The sequence below is a fragment of the Apodemus sylvaticus genome, chromosome 12 (assembly GCF_947179515.1).
Source record: "Apodemus sylvaticus chromosome 12, mApoSyl1.1, whole genome shotgun sequence".
NCBI classification, from domain to species: Eukaryota; Metazoa; Chordata; class Mammalia; order Rodentia; family Muridae; genus Apodemus; species Apodemus sylvaticus.
Window position 1 is genome coordinate 86,572,517 of NC_067483.1, and position 15,576 is coordinate 86,588,092.

General features: G+C 45.8%; 1 protein-coding gene across 3 annotated transcripts in view; it reads right to left on the reverse strand.

Moving 5' to 3' along the window:
- The window catches only part of Smyd3 (SET and MYND domain containing 3), a 563,480-nt gene that overhangs the window by 180,555 nt on the left and 367,349 nt on the right, over positions 1-15,576 (reverse strand). The window lies entirely within an intron of this gene.

A 15,576-nucleotide genomic window follows, 5' to 3' on the forward strand; every position in this document is an offset into this window, starting at 1 on the left:
TCGAAGGACTGGACCTTAACCTTTGAAAATGATCAAATAGAACTTTCTGCACAAAGAGAGACTTTGATACTATTTGTCTCCCTTCAAGTTTTTTGCTTTCTCCCTGGGGGTGTGTCGTTAGCTATGGTCAGGGAATTCTCCAGCATCTATTTCCCTCCAGCCTGGTAGGCACAGCTCACTGCAATGTCTTCTCACAGGAGATTATTTGTTAGTTTAAAACACAAAATCCTGGTATGGTCCCTCTTTGAGATTTTTTTAAAGATAATATAGAACTGCAACTTTAATAGCAATGTTAACTTTTAATTTTAGTTAAAACAGCCTATTTACAATTAAGTAAAAGTGGCAGATTGTCTCCATTTCTTATCAAACAGGAAACAGCCAAGGTGCCTATGTGCTGGCAGAACGAGACAATCAAGGATGGTTCGTAAGTTAAATACTGTATCAAAGAAACGAATATCAGAATATTAGCGAGGAATTTTGGCTTAGTGCTTTCTAAAATTAATCTTCTTGCAAGGCTGTCTAATTCATATGCAATTCATGTCCTTGACACATCCCAGGTCCTGGGGGAAATGCGCACAGCTCGCAAACTGTTCTCAGTAAGGACAGTGCCAGTGCACACACACTCCGTGAGATGAGTGTGACCTCAGTGCTCTGCCGAGCGCTAGTCTGCTCAGAGGCAGCTAGCTGCCTTTACTTCTTTTGTAGTTGGGCCCTTGGATCTTTCCCTACATGAATATTTAAATAACCGGGTCCTGCAAGAAGACAGGTGACCTGCAGTACACATGACCTTTGCCCCCAAGCCTACAGAAAAGAAGGACTTGACACAGAAGGTCCCTCAGAGACAAGTCTTCCTTTACTTCTGTTTTTCAGAACATGACAACTATTCCGAGCCCTTTACCCCAGGGTGGGAGGGGCACTCTGTACCTGTATCCAATGCACACTGCAAATGGATTTTTGTCAATGAGAATCAAGACATGAAAAGGAAATGACTGACTGATTACATCAGATTGACCATCTTCCCTGAGAGCCAGCCTGGCCAGCGCTGAACACACTGAATTCACAACAGAACATCTACTCGTGGCATCTAAAAAAAACCATCTGAGGAGCTCAAAAGACCAAATCTGAGACCTGTAGCCAGATGCCCACAGCAGATATTTTTTTTTAATTTTTGACTTTTTGTCTTAAAAACTACATCATCTTTTCTTTTGTCTAAGGCCTTCAGTGTGTGGGTGTTAATGACATCTCACATATATGAGCGAGTTCTCTGTGCAAATGGACAGATGCTTGTCAGATGTTCTTGCTTATTCTGAAGGATATGATCTCAGGAGCCTTTTGAAAGCAGCTAGTGGGGGAGGGGGGGCAAAGAAATCACAGTTGTTAAAAACTTCAAACTCCTGAATAATGATAGTTCAGATATGTGGTGTGACGGAGCTGTCTTGGCTGCAAGGAAGCAGGCGTCGACAAGTAGAACAGTTCGCTCCTGGTGAGAAAGGACCAGGACAAGAATGGAAAGAAGAGAACAGACAAATGTTTCAACTTGAAACTTATCCTTTTACTTCAGCCAGGGAGCCTAGCCAGGTATTCCTAAGCCTAGAAGGTGTACGACACTGGATAGATTCAGGCAACCCAGCTCTTATCCCAAGCCCCTCAGTAGACAGAACTCCTTTACATCTTAGGGAGAAAACTTGGAGAATCGAGAGTAACTTTGACTCACAGTCATCTACCATTTGAACATGGCTCCTGAGGAAGTGCCTTGCTGGCCCCAGTGCAGAGTATATTCCCAGGGCTCTGGAGCGCTGCTAGCTCAGCAGGTCTCCATCTTGATTACAACATGAGTTGCTGGGCCCAGATTGCAGCGACTCTGATGGGTATGTCTGAAGCAGAGGTGGATCATTTGCTTCTCAAACAAATTCCCAGGGCTACTGATTGGAGGATGGTCCACACCAAATCTTTTCTCACTCTACACTGAGTCTCTCCCTTTGCATCCCTCTCTTCTCTAAGCACAGAAACAAGGTTGAATGTCTACCATCTTAAAATACCAACCAGACTCCCCATGGTCTTTATTGGGAATGGATACAGTACCTTTCCCTGTTTTTCTGTCCACACCCAACTTCTTATGAGGAGGTTCACCTCTTTCTGTCTTTGAAAGGAGGTTCTGTCTTTGCCATGAACCTCTCCTTGCTCAAGTAGCGCAACCAACTACTTGAATGTCATATATTCTATGATCCTGTAGACTAGTAGTTTCCAGGCCAATGGATACTTTCGAAGACCCTATTTCTTGGGTTTTCTATAATGGCTGGCATTTTTCTCCTGTCTGCACACCGCTCCCTTCCATCAGGTTTTACATCTGCTTTCTACCCCAGGGGCTCCTCCTACCCATCTCAGTAGCCCCCTTGAGTCTTTTTATAACGGGATATATGCGGAGTCTGCTATCCCCTAAAGTGTTGGCATTCCTTCAAGCCCTATCCTTCTTCCTCTTCTCACACTGTGTGTTTTACCTGAAACTTCTAATGCATTCCTGTATTCCAACTCTAGTCTGTGCCCAGATGCCTCTTAAACCCAGACTTCTCTCAAAGTTCCAATGCATATACTAGTCACAATTAAGACAATTTATCTGTGAGGCAGGCATGCTAAAAACAAAAACAAACAAACAAACAAAAAAAACCCCACCCATATCGAATTTATGACCTCACTCACGTCTCCTTCCTTTGCTGTCTACTAACAAAAAGGCTTCTCTGATTATTCACAGAAGCCAGTCTTCCCAAATCCCATCCAAGTCACCCCAACATGTACCTAAAATGCGTCCCTTTGTTCTTACCTCTATGGCCACTGCTCCAATGTGAACCAATAGCCGCTCATCGGGACCAGTGCGATGTCCATGCAATGTGATACCTGCATCTGAGCCTATTCTAGGCTCCATCTACTTAATCTCTATACGGTAGACAGAGCAGCATTGCAATTCCAATTCCTCCAGAAAAATTCGAAAATGGCTCCCCACTGTTACTGAACTAAGTTTTCAACTCTAGTGCATGTTGTAGTTCTCTTCCTCATATTCTGAGCTCTACAACTGAGTGGATTGCATATTTAAACATATTATGGTTTCTCATATCTAAAATATATAGTAAATATACTATAAATGGAATACCATGTTTGTGGAAAATCATTCAGTATTAAAATCCCTCACCGGCACTCTGTTCTGTTTGTTTTTAATCTTCCTAAGACTACTGGATTCAGGCCCTGTTCGGCCTCCCCTTCTCGTTGAACCTACTTCAGCTAAGTGAAGTTCTTCTAAGCTTGCCACTACTCAGTCACAACCCCGAATCCCTAGTGTTGAGACATATCAAAGCCTCTAAACAAGGAAGGGCACCCCCTGGCAGGGTGGACAAAGTCACACAACATTTCAGAATCATTTTTAATTTTACTCCGTTTCTCCTAATTTTTAGACAACCAACATCATGTTTATTTCAGAGCAGGCTAACTCTCCAGATCATTCCTACAATACAGCCAGGAAGGAGACATTGAAATCGTACTGGTTTGGGAATGCAATTTGCCCATGCTAACAGTATTCTTCATCATTAGAAGAAGGGAACTAAGGAACACTGGCGTTAGGGAAGTGTCCCTTTCTAAAAGACACACACTTGTTTCCTGACACTCTAATCAAAGCAGCAGCCCTGAGATGCATGTCTGTGCAGCCTTCCTGTAGCAGGCTCAAACTTCACAGTTTGCTTCCATAATATTCCTGAGGCTGGCTGCTTTTATATACTTGTGGTGGGCTGGTTTGATGATGCTTGCATTCTAGTGCTAAACACTGGCTCTCAAGAGACGGTTGCCTGTGACAACCAGATCCTCCTGTACGCCAAGGGATGCTATGTAAACCTTGCTCCACAATTTAACTGGCCAACACAAGGCTAGAGTTTTTTGTGATTGGGCAGTGGAGGGCATAAGGTGGGACCTGAGGATCAAGGGAAGGGGTTTGCAGGTAGAGGGAAAAGAGGAAAGGACATGGAGGTGGAGGAGGCAGCCATGAGAGGAGATGAACCATGAATGAGCGTATGGCCAGGAGAAACAGCAAGTAACAGGGACTTTATAGCTGGGAAATAAGTTAGAATAGCTCCAAACCTGCCCAATCTAGGCTTACAGCTTGTAAATAAAATACCAGGTGTCTTAGTCAGGGTTTCTATTCCTGCACAAAACATCATGACCAAGAAACAAGTTGGGGAGGAAAGGGTTTATTCAGCTTACACTTCTACACTGCTGTTCATCACCAAAGGCGGTCAGGACTGGAACTCAAGCAGGTCAGGAAGCAGGAGCTGATGCAGAGGCCATGGAGGGATGTTCCTTACTGGCTTGCTTCCCCTGGCTTGCTCAGCCTGCTTTCTTATAGAACCCAAGACTAACAGCCCAGGGATGGCACCACCCACAATGGGCACTCCCCCCTTGACCACTAATAGAGAAAATGCCCCACAGCTGGATCTCATGGAGGCACTTCCTCACCTGAAGCTCCTTTCTCTGTGATAACTCCAGCTTGTGTCAAGTTGACACACAAAACCAGCCAGTCCACCAGGGTAATATGTCTTTTATACAGGTTGGCTAGAATTATCTATTCATTTCACATATACTATTATAACATTGTAAATAAAATCATGCAAAATTTTAGGACCTTAAACATCTTTGTTGGCTGCTGAAACACAAAGCCTTTGGGTATTTCCCCACTGTCCTCAGAGTCCTCACTGCACACTTTCTAAGACAGAGACGGCCATCTTTGCAGCCTTGGTTCTCCCTGGGTGAAGGTGACCTGATAACACAGCTCAGCAGGCAGTGATGTGTCCTCACTGGGACAAGATGCTGAGTGTCGCAGAACTGGATATGTGTGACCCTCATCAAGCTGACCCCCAGGCCTAGTCTTGCTTTCCAGCTATCTGACAGGGAAATGGCACCGGCGAGTACTGCAAATGTGCCTGAGAGGCGAGAGAGAAAAGTGAGCATATGTGCATTTTACATAAATGTCAGCAGACATGTTGTGGGGCAAGCTGGCTCTCTGTGGAAGAGCATACCTCATTTCAAGTTAGTCAGCACTTGTCGCCCAACAGGAAAATGCTGACAGATCCACACAGATAAGGCGAATCATGGCAGTGTGAGAAACAGCCCAGCTTTCATGATGAAACCACCTTGTGTCCATGCCTGCAAGCACAACATAGGCAAATGCTTTCGCCTCTCCCCCCCTCCCCAACCGGAAAAATCCAGATGTTCCCGTGATCTTCCACTGGAAACTTCTCAGAAGAAAATTAAAACAACATGGGGTATCCCAAGGTGGTGAGTGTCTGTCTCACCTTTTCTGTATACAGGGAAATGTTACCCTCAAAGCACACAGAATATTATTGTTCTCCAAGTCCTGGTTTAGCAATTATTGAAGAACACTTGTATCACCGAGCTATTAAGAGAATGAGGTAAACACCTAAATATCAACTGGTGTGTGCTAGGTGTTCAGTAAACGGTGAGCTTCATTCACATCAGATGACGTCTATTCTCTTGAAAGTTAACCATCTACCCAAGCTTCTAGAAGCACAGGCTGTCAGCTGTCTTTGGAGCACCAACCCCTTATCCACCATCGCCCTGCCCACAGAGGCAGCCATGCTAAATGGAGGAGCTGTAATGAAACCCATTGGAACATGCCAATCAACCATCCTCTGGTCCTCCTTTCCACTGTAATAGTAACAGTGAGAGTCTAGAGCGTGGTTCTCAACCTTCCTAATGCTGCCACCCTTTTAATACAGTTCCTCGTGTTGTGGTGACCACTAACCATAAAATTTTTCCTTGCTACTTCATGACTATAATGTTGCTACTGTTAAGAATCGTAATGTAAATATCTGATATGCAGGATGTCTGATATGTGACCTCAGTAAAAGGGATTGGGCCCCATGGGTTGAGAACCACTGGTCTAGAACAATCAGCAGATAGTGTGTCCCTCTGACCACAGAGACCAGCTCGAGAGACAAACTGGATATCTAGACTGGGTCAGTAAGAACAAACCCAAGAACCTTTTGTTGTATAACTTTCCCTGAAGAGAATGAGAGAAATGTCTGCTTTCCAGATAGAGAGGATAACATGAGACCAAGCAGAGGCTTCCACCCCGTTTCTCGTGGGTGAGCTAACATTTGCTAGGACTTCTTATAGGCATTGGCAACCCAGAGGCAGCTGCATGGCTGAAAAGTCCCATCCACTGTGGGTGACTCGTGCCCAGTGACTGCACTGCACAGTCCTGCCTGGGTGACATGATTGCAGAAGCTTAGATGGCAGAGGGGCGTTCTGAGGGTACGATAAGTGTCATGCAGGCTTCCTGAGTCTCCTAGGCCTGCCAAGCCCCTCATCCCTCCAAGAACTCACATTAACAGGTGAAGTGGAAATTTACGGGTTCTTTGGAAAGTCCATTGGATGGTATTTTGCTGGGGCAAACACGGGACGGAACATTTAGCTGAAGTGGACACAGGTGAAGTACAAAGGCAGACTCGTGAAGAAACGTTAGCTGAAGGAGACACAGGTGAAGAGATGTTCTGTTATAGCAACTCTATGAAAGAATGCTTGATGAGAAATCTTTGCTAACAATGCACATATATTAGTCCACCTTACAGTGCATAGCTGAGCTGCATTTGTTGGGACTCCATAGAAAAGCCAAAAAACTTCGGGTGGTGTGCTACAGCTTGTTGCTGCTTCCACTGGACTCAGGCTGATTAGCAGAGTGATGTCAGCTGAGACAAATGCACTCGCTGAGGCAAGGCAAGTGGAGGACTCGATATATGGAGATTATAAGTAGGACTGATGGACAGCGGCGGAGGCTGAGCGAGGCTTGCTTATAGCTGTGCAGTGCTTTGGGGTCTCACATCTTCGCTGATCTTCGCCTCCCTGAGAGAGGCACAGCCAAGAATGTCTCCTGGTGTTCCTCACTGGCCCCTCCTGATGACTCGTGAGGCCTGGTTGTCACCTCTGTTGCTATCCTGACTCTACCAAACTGGACTGCTGGTGTATCCATGAAGTGTTTATGAGCAGAATGAGCTGCCATTGATAACCTGTGAACTGAACTGTGATTTACAGACAACTCAGAGGGGAGTCTCTCCAAAGAACGTTTCTAGACAGGTTCCCTTTCCTCTGCCCTTTCTTTCCTTTACCTCTGGTGGAGAGTGGGCTAAAAGGGAGGTGAAAGCATTTAAGAACCATCATTAGAAATAGGTTTTGAAAAAAATTAAAGTTACAAATAGGGATGGCTTGGAGCTGTTTCCTTATGACTAAGTATGACCAAGACGGACAGCAATTTGACTTACTCTAAATCCCTGGGATGGGGGCGGTGAAATGCATCCATTATGTAACTCCCACATTGGATGCCATGGCTTCTCAGGTGACTTTTAGAATTCATCCCTCTCTTAACATTTACAACACTTAATGATGACTGTTTCCTTGGTCAAAGCACCCAGCCCCGCCCCTTCCTTACCTCCAAGGCCCACCTCAAAGGCCCCCTCTGTTACACATGCTTCCTCTCTACCCCACAGCACTTTCTGTTCCTCCCTTTGGTCCCTGGTTTCTATGTCCATTTCCTCATGTCCATCTCTTCCTACACTAGGCTGTGAGTCCCCTGGAGTCCCTATCCCAGCCCTTGGCACTACTGTTTGCAGGAAAACTGTGCAGCAGAGTAGCTTGTTGTGCATGGCCCGGGTCTAATGTGCAACCACACGTGAAGCAGGCTTGCAATGAACAGCCTGGGGATGAACTGTGCAGGGGATGCTATGTGAGTGGTAAGTTAGACACACAGTAGGAAGATACAAGAGCAAGTGCTTGGCCATAGCTCTCTAAGTGTCCATCTGTCCCGGTTTCTCGAAGGACAAACAGAAAGACTCTCCACATTCTATGGATTTTCAATCACAAATGGAGTTGGTTGGTTTGTTTCTCCAAAAGACTGACAGTTCAACTGAGGTGTGGAGGGATCTGTGGGGCTCAAGGTAGTTGATACTCTTCTTTAATCTCCCTAAAAATATTCAGAGCTTATTGTAGAAACAATAAAGAGAACAAAAACCTAACCAAAACCTCAAGCTCTATCATACTCTGTTGTCAGGTATAAAATCTCAATGGAAACAGATGGACACTAAGAAGTCTATGGCTTAGCTGTCTTCCAACTCTAGATTCTAACATCATCCTGCATTTCCTCAGAGTGGTGCTTCTCCTAAATTTGTTGTGCTTGCTTGTTGTTTGTTTGGAAGATGTTTAGTGAGAAAACTGGTGAGAGAAACATCTTCCCTAGGTCTACTTCCCTGGAAGAGGGCTTATGGGACTTATGGGAAGGGGGGTAACTGGGAAAGGGAAAATCATTTGGGATGTAAACAAAGAATATAGAAAATAATAAAAAAAAAGAAAAAAGAAAAAAGAAAAAAAAACTTAGTCAATGAAAAGTACAAGTAAAAAAGAAAAAAGAACTTAGTTCTAAGGAGAAAGGACCCATCTTTCTGGTTTGTGTTCTTTCCCTTACACAAAGAAAAGCAACATCAGAAGTATTCTCTTAATCAATTCTCCCCAAGTTACCTAAGCAGATAAGGTGGATACTGCAGGCCCCTCAGAAGCCCCACAGAATATAAGCCAATGGTCAACATCCCATGGCATGCGCTTTAGGAGACTCTACAACTCAGTCAGCCTTCCTCACCTATCTGGGAGTATCAAAAACCAGACGCGGGAGCTGAGGATCGTGCCATGCCCTGGCCCCGGGGGTAGGGCATACACAGAAGAGGAGCCAGCAGCTAGAGACTAACCCCACCCAGCCACGCCCTGCTGGGGCCTGGATGATGTCTGTGGCACATGTTACCACCAAGAACCACCTGGGTAACTGTGGTCTATGTGGCAGCCTCGGGTCAAAGTCTGTGGGCTGTGCTGCCCCAGGGGCCATGTTGCTATAGGTGGCCTGAGCTGCCACCTGAGACCATGGTGATCTCTGGGTCCTTGCTGCCACTCTGGGTCATGTCTGGGTCTAGGTCCAAAGTCCTACTGCAGCCAGTGTCTTTGGTAAAGACAGTGGTCTGAGTTACCACCAAAATCCACACAGATGTCCATGGTCCAGGTGGCCTCTGGGGCCCTTGTCTGGGTCCCTGGTCTACAGTTCTGGGAGGCCATGTTTTTGGTCTGTGCTGTGACCAGAAACTGAATGGAGAGCCATGATCTGTCCTCTGCTGACCATGAAGAGCGAGGAGGTACAATCTCTGAAGATGCAAGGTTGGGAGGGAGAAACATGGAAGGCTTCTATGACAGGCCCTACCCACTGCCAAAGTATCAGCCTAGACCGGAAGCCACTGAAGAAACTCTTAAAAAGTGTGTCAGAAAGGGAGTTGGAGAGATGGCTCTGTGGTTAAGAGTACTGACTGTTCTTCTAGAGGTCCTGAGTTCAATTCCCACAACCACTTGGTAGCTCACAAACACCTGTAATTGGATCGGATGCCCTCTTCTGGTGTGTCTGAAGACAACTACAGTGTACGCATATAAATACAATTTTAAAAAAAAAAAAAGTATGTCAAAAAACCAAAGAGTAGCTCTCCACAACTGATGGGTTTGGGCTGAGGTATAGAGAGGGAAGGGCCCAGTTCTATTTAAGGGGTAGGCCACTAAGAATTTGACCATGCTCCAGCAGGTATACGGATATCACAAAATGGACTTTCACCCCCATTTTATTTATTTATTTAATTTTTACTTCTTTTGGGAGGCAAGTGGGAAGAAATGGAAGAACTGTGAAGGGATTAAGATCAAACTATATGATGTGAAAGTCGCAGAGAAGCAATAAAAATGTTATATACAAAAAATATACCCGCATACACACATACCACACGCACTTGGGGCACACAAACACACATACACAGTGAATGAGCACTGGGCAGTCAGGTTGCTGACTAGACTGCTGTCAGAGGGCACACGGGAGGTTAGCTTCCTGGGTCGCATGTTTTTCCCCCATCTCGTCTTCTGCAATGGACATTTTTTTTCCTGATATTTCCTGGAGCCAAGTGCTTGGAGTTTCTTTCTTGTCACATGGTCACCTCCCACATTTGAGTCACAAACATCCACAGGCAGCTCTGGGCTTGTTTCAAAAACAGGGAAGATCCTGGTTGGCAAGTCAAGATTGCGGCCTTGGCTGAGAACATGGACCACTTAGTTCACCTGTCACCTCCCCTTACACCGGGTAGGTTAAACTAATGGGAGGGCCTCTGAGTGTGAGAGGAAAAAACAGGAGAAAACTTTAAAACTAGGCAAGTGCATGCACTTAGAAAACTGAGGCAGGGGGATTGCTGTGTATTGGAGGCTAGCCTGGGCAACATAGTGAGTTTCAGGCCAGTATGAGCTATATAATGAAACCCCATCTCAAACAAAACAAAATACTTTAAAAAAAATCCACAGGTAAAGTTTCAACCTTGAAAATTTAAATTATTAGAAAGCCTGAAGAAATTAAACAAAAGAAAGCATTTATCTAAATGTTCCTATTCCTCACTAATCAAATGCCCATGCTTAGTAACTCCACATCACGGAAGGCCCACTCTCTCTTTGAGAAACTGCTGGAGGTCTCTGACAAGAGCTACCATTTCTTGGCTGGCAGTGCACTTCAGCTTGTATAATCACATCTCATCTCAGCTGTGAATCAATAGCAGGAGGGACCGCTTTCCCTGAGGAAAACCAAGTTGCAAACTGGGGCAGGGCTATGTGGGAGGTCTGCCTGTCAAGTGCTTCCTCCTGGCCTCTCAGCCATGCAGAGGGTGTGTGTGAACAATCCCCATCCCTTCTGCAGAAGGTCAGCACCTCCAGCTCCAGGAAGGAAGTAGAGACTCAGGAAGCTGAATGGTGGGACACGGAAAGAAGCCCACGGTAAGGGCTGAGGAGAGAAGAGGCCTTGCCCATTGAAGAACAATCAGAAGAGCTGGGTAGTGGCCAGCCACGCCCACATGTGCCTGCAAGCTCCAAGCCACCCTGCTAAGCTGCCAGTCTGTCTCTGGCAGGCACTCCAGCAAAGGGTCATGCACAGGCACTAGCTGGCAATGCCCGGAAGACTGAACACTCCTTGATCCTGTCTGTAAGGTCTGACATCGAGAGCATCTATAGACAAGAAAAATCCACAGCATGGCATTCCTCCAGGGAAAATGTTATGCTGGGCTGGGGCCAGGCCTGCAACACCTGTGAGCAAGTAGATTCCAGAGTGAGGAGTCATGGGCTGGCCCCTCGGAGGCCTGGCTCAGCCGCTGTTGAAGTGACATCCATCCATCCCTCACCTGCCTTTGGGAAAGGCAAGGAGATCACTGACTCTCAGTCAAAAGCACAGCATGACCGGCCTGGCTCCTACAAGGGCACGGTTCTTATGTTATCCAGACACCAGGAAACAACCACAAGGACGTGCCACAACACCATCGCTAGGTGGCTACTATTTAAAAATGAAAAATCAATTTGGTGAGGATGTGGAGAAATTGCAAAGCTCATGCAATGGGGAGGAGCACATTGAGGAGCACGGGGAATGGTGCAGATACTATGGGATGGCCTGCATGCCACCAAATGACCAGCAAAAAAGTCACAACATCAGGAAGAGAATCATGTGAACATTATAAGGATGATATTACTCAAAATCCCAAAGAGTGACTATAAGACATGGGCATACTTCATTGGTATACGGGGATCTCAGTCAGTGGTACCATACTTGCTTAGGCACAGGAGGCTCTAGGTCCAATCCTAGCACCAGTTTAAAAAGGAAGACGAAAAGATCATTGAAGGTAGAGGACTGGAGAGATAGATGGCTCAGGGGTTAAGAGCAATGGCTGCTCTTCCAGAGGACCCAGGTTCAACTCCAAGTACCAGCATGGCAGCTCACAATTGTAGCTCCAGTCCCAGGGACCTGATACCCCTTCTGGCCTCCATGAGCACCAAGCAAACATGTGGACATATGCATACATGCAGACAAAGCACCCACACACATAAAAATTACAAGATGGCATCCAGACCTGGCATTATCAATGAAGCCAAGAACCAGAGGCTCCATAGATTGTAGACCCTAAGGGGAAATCCACTGCTGTTATTTCTAAATGAACAGAGCAATTAAAGGTCCAGATGGCATATGGCTGTGCTCACAGACCAGTGATCACCAAGCCCTCATCAGGAAAGCTTCTTCTTGCAGTAGATAGTAATTAACACGGAGCCCCACAGCCGGTCAACTGCAGGGACTGAGAGACTTTGAACTTTCTAATCAGAATATCTATACCATAACCCTCCTCTCAAGGACATATGTAGAAGGGGGGTGGTCAGGAAGATTTTAAGAGTTGGAAGTAGTGGATGACTTCAAAGGAAACGGCAGTTTCTACACACAACAGGAGAGATACGCACGAGAGTCCATAAATGTGACAGCTTGCACAAGATATGCACTAGCTCAAGCCAGACAAGATCCCAGCCCAGCAGAGAAAAAGGAAGTGGGCATAAAGTCCCACCCAGAACCAAGACGATATTTGCAGCTGATAGCTGCTGGGAAAGGGAAAATCAGCTTTCTTCAAGGAAGAGGTACTGGGTATATTAACTATATCCCAACAAAGGCCCCACACTTAGGAGTGGTTGGCCAACACAAACTGAACCCCGTGGGTTTTGTTGTCCTGTATTTGTTTTTCTAAGAGAAAAAGAACTTTAAGTTGACTGGGTTGGGAAGTAGGGGAGGGTCTGAGAGGAGTTGAAGGAAGAGAAAAAAACAAAACCAAAGTATATTGTATGAATATATTTTTTATCTCAAAGTCTCAAAGAATAAATAAGTAGTTGTCTCAGTTAGCGTTACTATTGCTGTGATGAAACACCATGGCCAAAAGCAAATAGGGGGAGGAAAGGGTTTATTTGGCTTATACTTCCTCATCACTGTTCATCAATGAAGGAAGTCAGGACAGGAAACTCAAACAAGGCAGGAACCTGGAGGCAGGAGCTGATGCAGAGGCCTTGGAGGGCTGCTCCCTACTGGCTTGCTCCCTGTGGCTTGCTCAGGGCCATCAGCCCCAGAGATGGCACCACCCACATGGGCTGGGCCCACCCCCCTCAATCATTAATTAAGAAAATGCCCTATATATGCTTGCTTATACGCTGATCTTATGGAGGCGCTGTCTCAGTGGAGGCTCCCTCTTTTCTGATGACCACAGCTTATGTCAAGCTGACATAAAACCAGCCAACACAATAACTTTATCTTTTATTTAAGGTACATATCTACTGGCATGAACTTCATAAGAATCTCTTGTGATCAGTAACACTAGTGTCCTCAGTTTAAGGCTGATGATTCCGAGAGATGCGGCGGTTAAGTCATTCATCCAAGGTTGCAGACCAAATCCTGGATTGATAGCCAGGAAGCTGGGACTCCAGAAGTGACAGATTCAACAAGGAAGCCGTGGCTGGTGGGAAAATAGGAAGGTGAAGGAGAGGGATGTGGGAGCAGCTACAGGCCAAAGAGCAGGATGACAGGGGTTGGTGAAGCCTTCAGAGTCAAACACGAACTATACAGCAAACAGTGCAGAGCACAACTGGTCTTTTAGGCTCACCCAAGTCTCTTCTTCTAGAGAAGCAATGTGGTAAAGAGAGCTGGATCTGAAGCCCTAAGATCTGATCTTAAAGCCTGACTCGATCACTAGTTTTGCATATTTCTTCATTCAGAGAGCATTTATTAACGCTGTGAGATACCGGGTAAGGTGACAGAGAGTTGGTTGTCCTAAAGGCCTGAATCCTGATCCCTCTGCTCTAAAATGGGATAAGGCACCTACCTCAGAAGGTCGGTACGAAAAGTCACAGGCAGAAGGTGTGACTGCTCCCGACTCCTAGTTGGCACCTCACAATTGCTGACTGAAGACAAGTTCTTGCCTAATTCCTCAGAACAAGAATTCTTGATAATGATTAAGATACGTAAATCTTGGTACCTGCCTGTCAATGGAGGCATTGTGACTGCCAGGCCGCAGACAGGCAGGCGTACACAAACACTGCTCAGTCCCTTCTGCTCCACCCTGTTTCCTACCCTCAAGCCAAGCAGATGGGACACCAGTAAGGCAGTTCTTTGCTATTCTTCCCAGAAGAGGAGGAGATGGAGGAGATAGAGAAAGGAAGAAAGGAAGAAAGAAAGGAAGAAAGAAAGAAAGAAAGAAAGAAAGAAAGAAAGAAAGAAAGAAAGAAAGAAAGAAAGAAAGAAGAAAAGAAGAAAAGAAGAAAAGAAGAAAAGGAAAGGAAAGGAAAGGAAAGGAAAGGAAAGGAAAGGAAAGGAAAGGAAAGGAAAAGAAAAAAGAAAAGAAAAGAAAAGAAAAGAAAAGGAAGGAGGGAGGGAAGATAAAAGGAAACCTGGAAACAGGATGTGAAGACAGAGTCTGAGAGTCATTCTTGCCTAGCTCTCCCCCAGTGTCTGTGTGTCCTTCTGTGGGGGGAAGCGGGGCGGGGGGGGGGGGGTCAGGGTTCCTGCCTTCCATTTTTCCCTACTATATCCCAGAGGGTCCCAATCAAAGATGACATGAATATTCCCAAACCCTAAACACCTTCCTTGCAGGGGGGGGGGAAGAGGTGTACCCCCACCCTAAAAAATAAACCATTTATCTAGCAACACAGCCAAATTAAGGAATTTCATGTCCAGCTATTCACTAACCAAGATAACAGAGATCTCAGGCACAATGCCTGAGAATATCACGTTGATGGCTGATAAATCACTAAGTTCGTCTTGATGGGTGAAGTGCAGGAAACCAAAGGGCACGTTTGGTATCACACACTATCAGCGAGTGCTTCTTAAATCCTTTCACTGAGCTTGCAATACATAGAAAGCTGGGGACGGAGCCGATCCCATTCATACTGCGCATGGCTGGGATGCGTAGGCCACTGCTTTACCTCATCCTAGCCAAGCAGAAATTAGTTTTCTGACGCCCCGAGATACTCGGCAACATATTCACAGCCAAGCCTGAGGAAAGAAAGATCTAGCGTCTTGTTCATCTGACAGAGGAGACAGCGATGGTGCCATGTAAGGTCCTCACAGAACCATTTTTTATGGCTTGATCAGTTCCGAACAGTGAATTCTGACGTATTCACCTGAACCTCCCTGGACTCGACAGTGTTAGTTAATCGACATCCCAGGAAGCGCTGCTACAGAGGAAGTTTTATGTCAATAGAAGATGAATTGTGCCAAGAAGAAAAATACGCCCAGCAAGTCCCAACACGCCTGCCTACCCACAACTTTGGTTCCCATAAGAATCTACTCTTCTTGCCAACCCATCCCCAACCTTCCAGGCTGGCTGTGTTTTGCAAGTTTCTCCAGGTCTAGGTGCAATGGAAGAGGCAGTGTCCAACTTCGTTAGTGGGACAAGGAGTTGGGAGTTTTTAATGTTAGTCGCCCTTCCCCAAATCAAAAGAAGCATGCCTCTTTTGTATCATAATCCTGGCCCCGAGAGCTGCGGTCTGAAGACAGAAACGAGGTTAAATCTACAAGGCGATGACTAATGCATTACAAGGGGGACTGAAAATGCCTCAAATATCTTCCACAATCCCACTTTTGAACTACAGATGAGAGTCAGGCAGAGGTCGTGTCTAGGG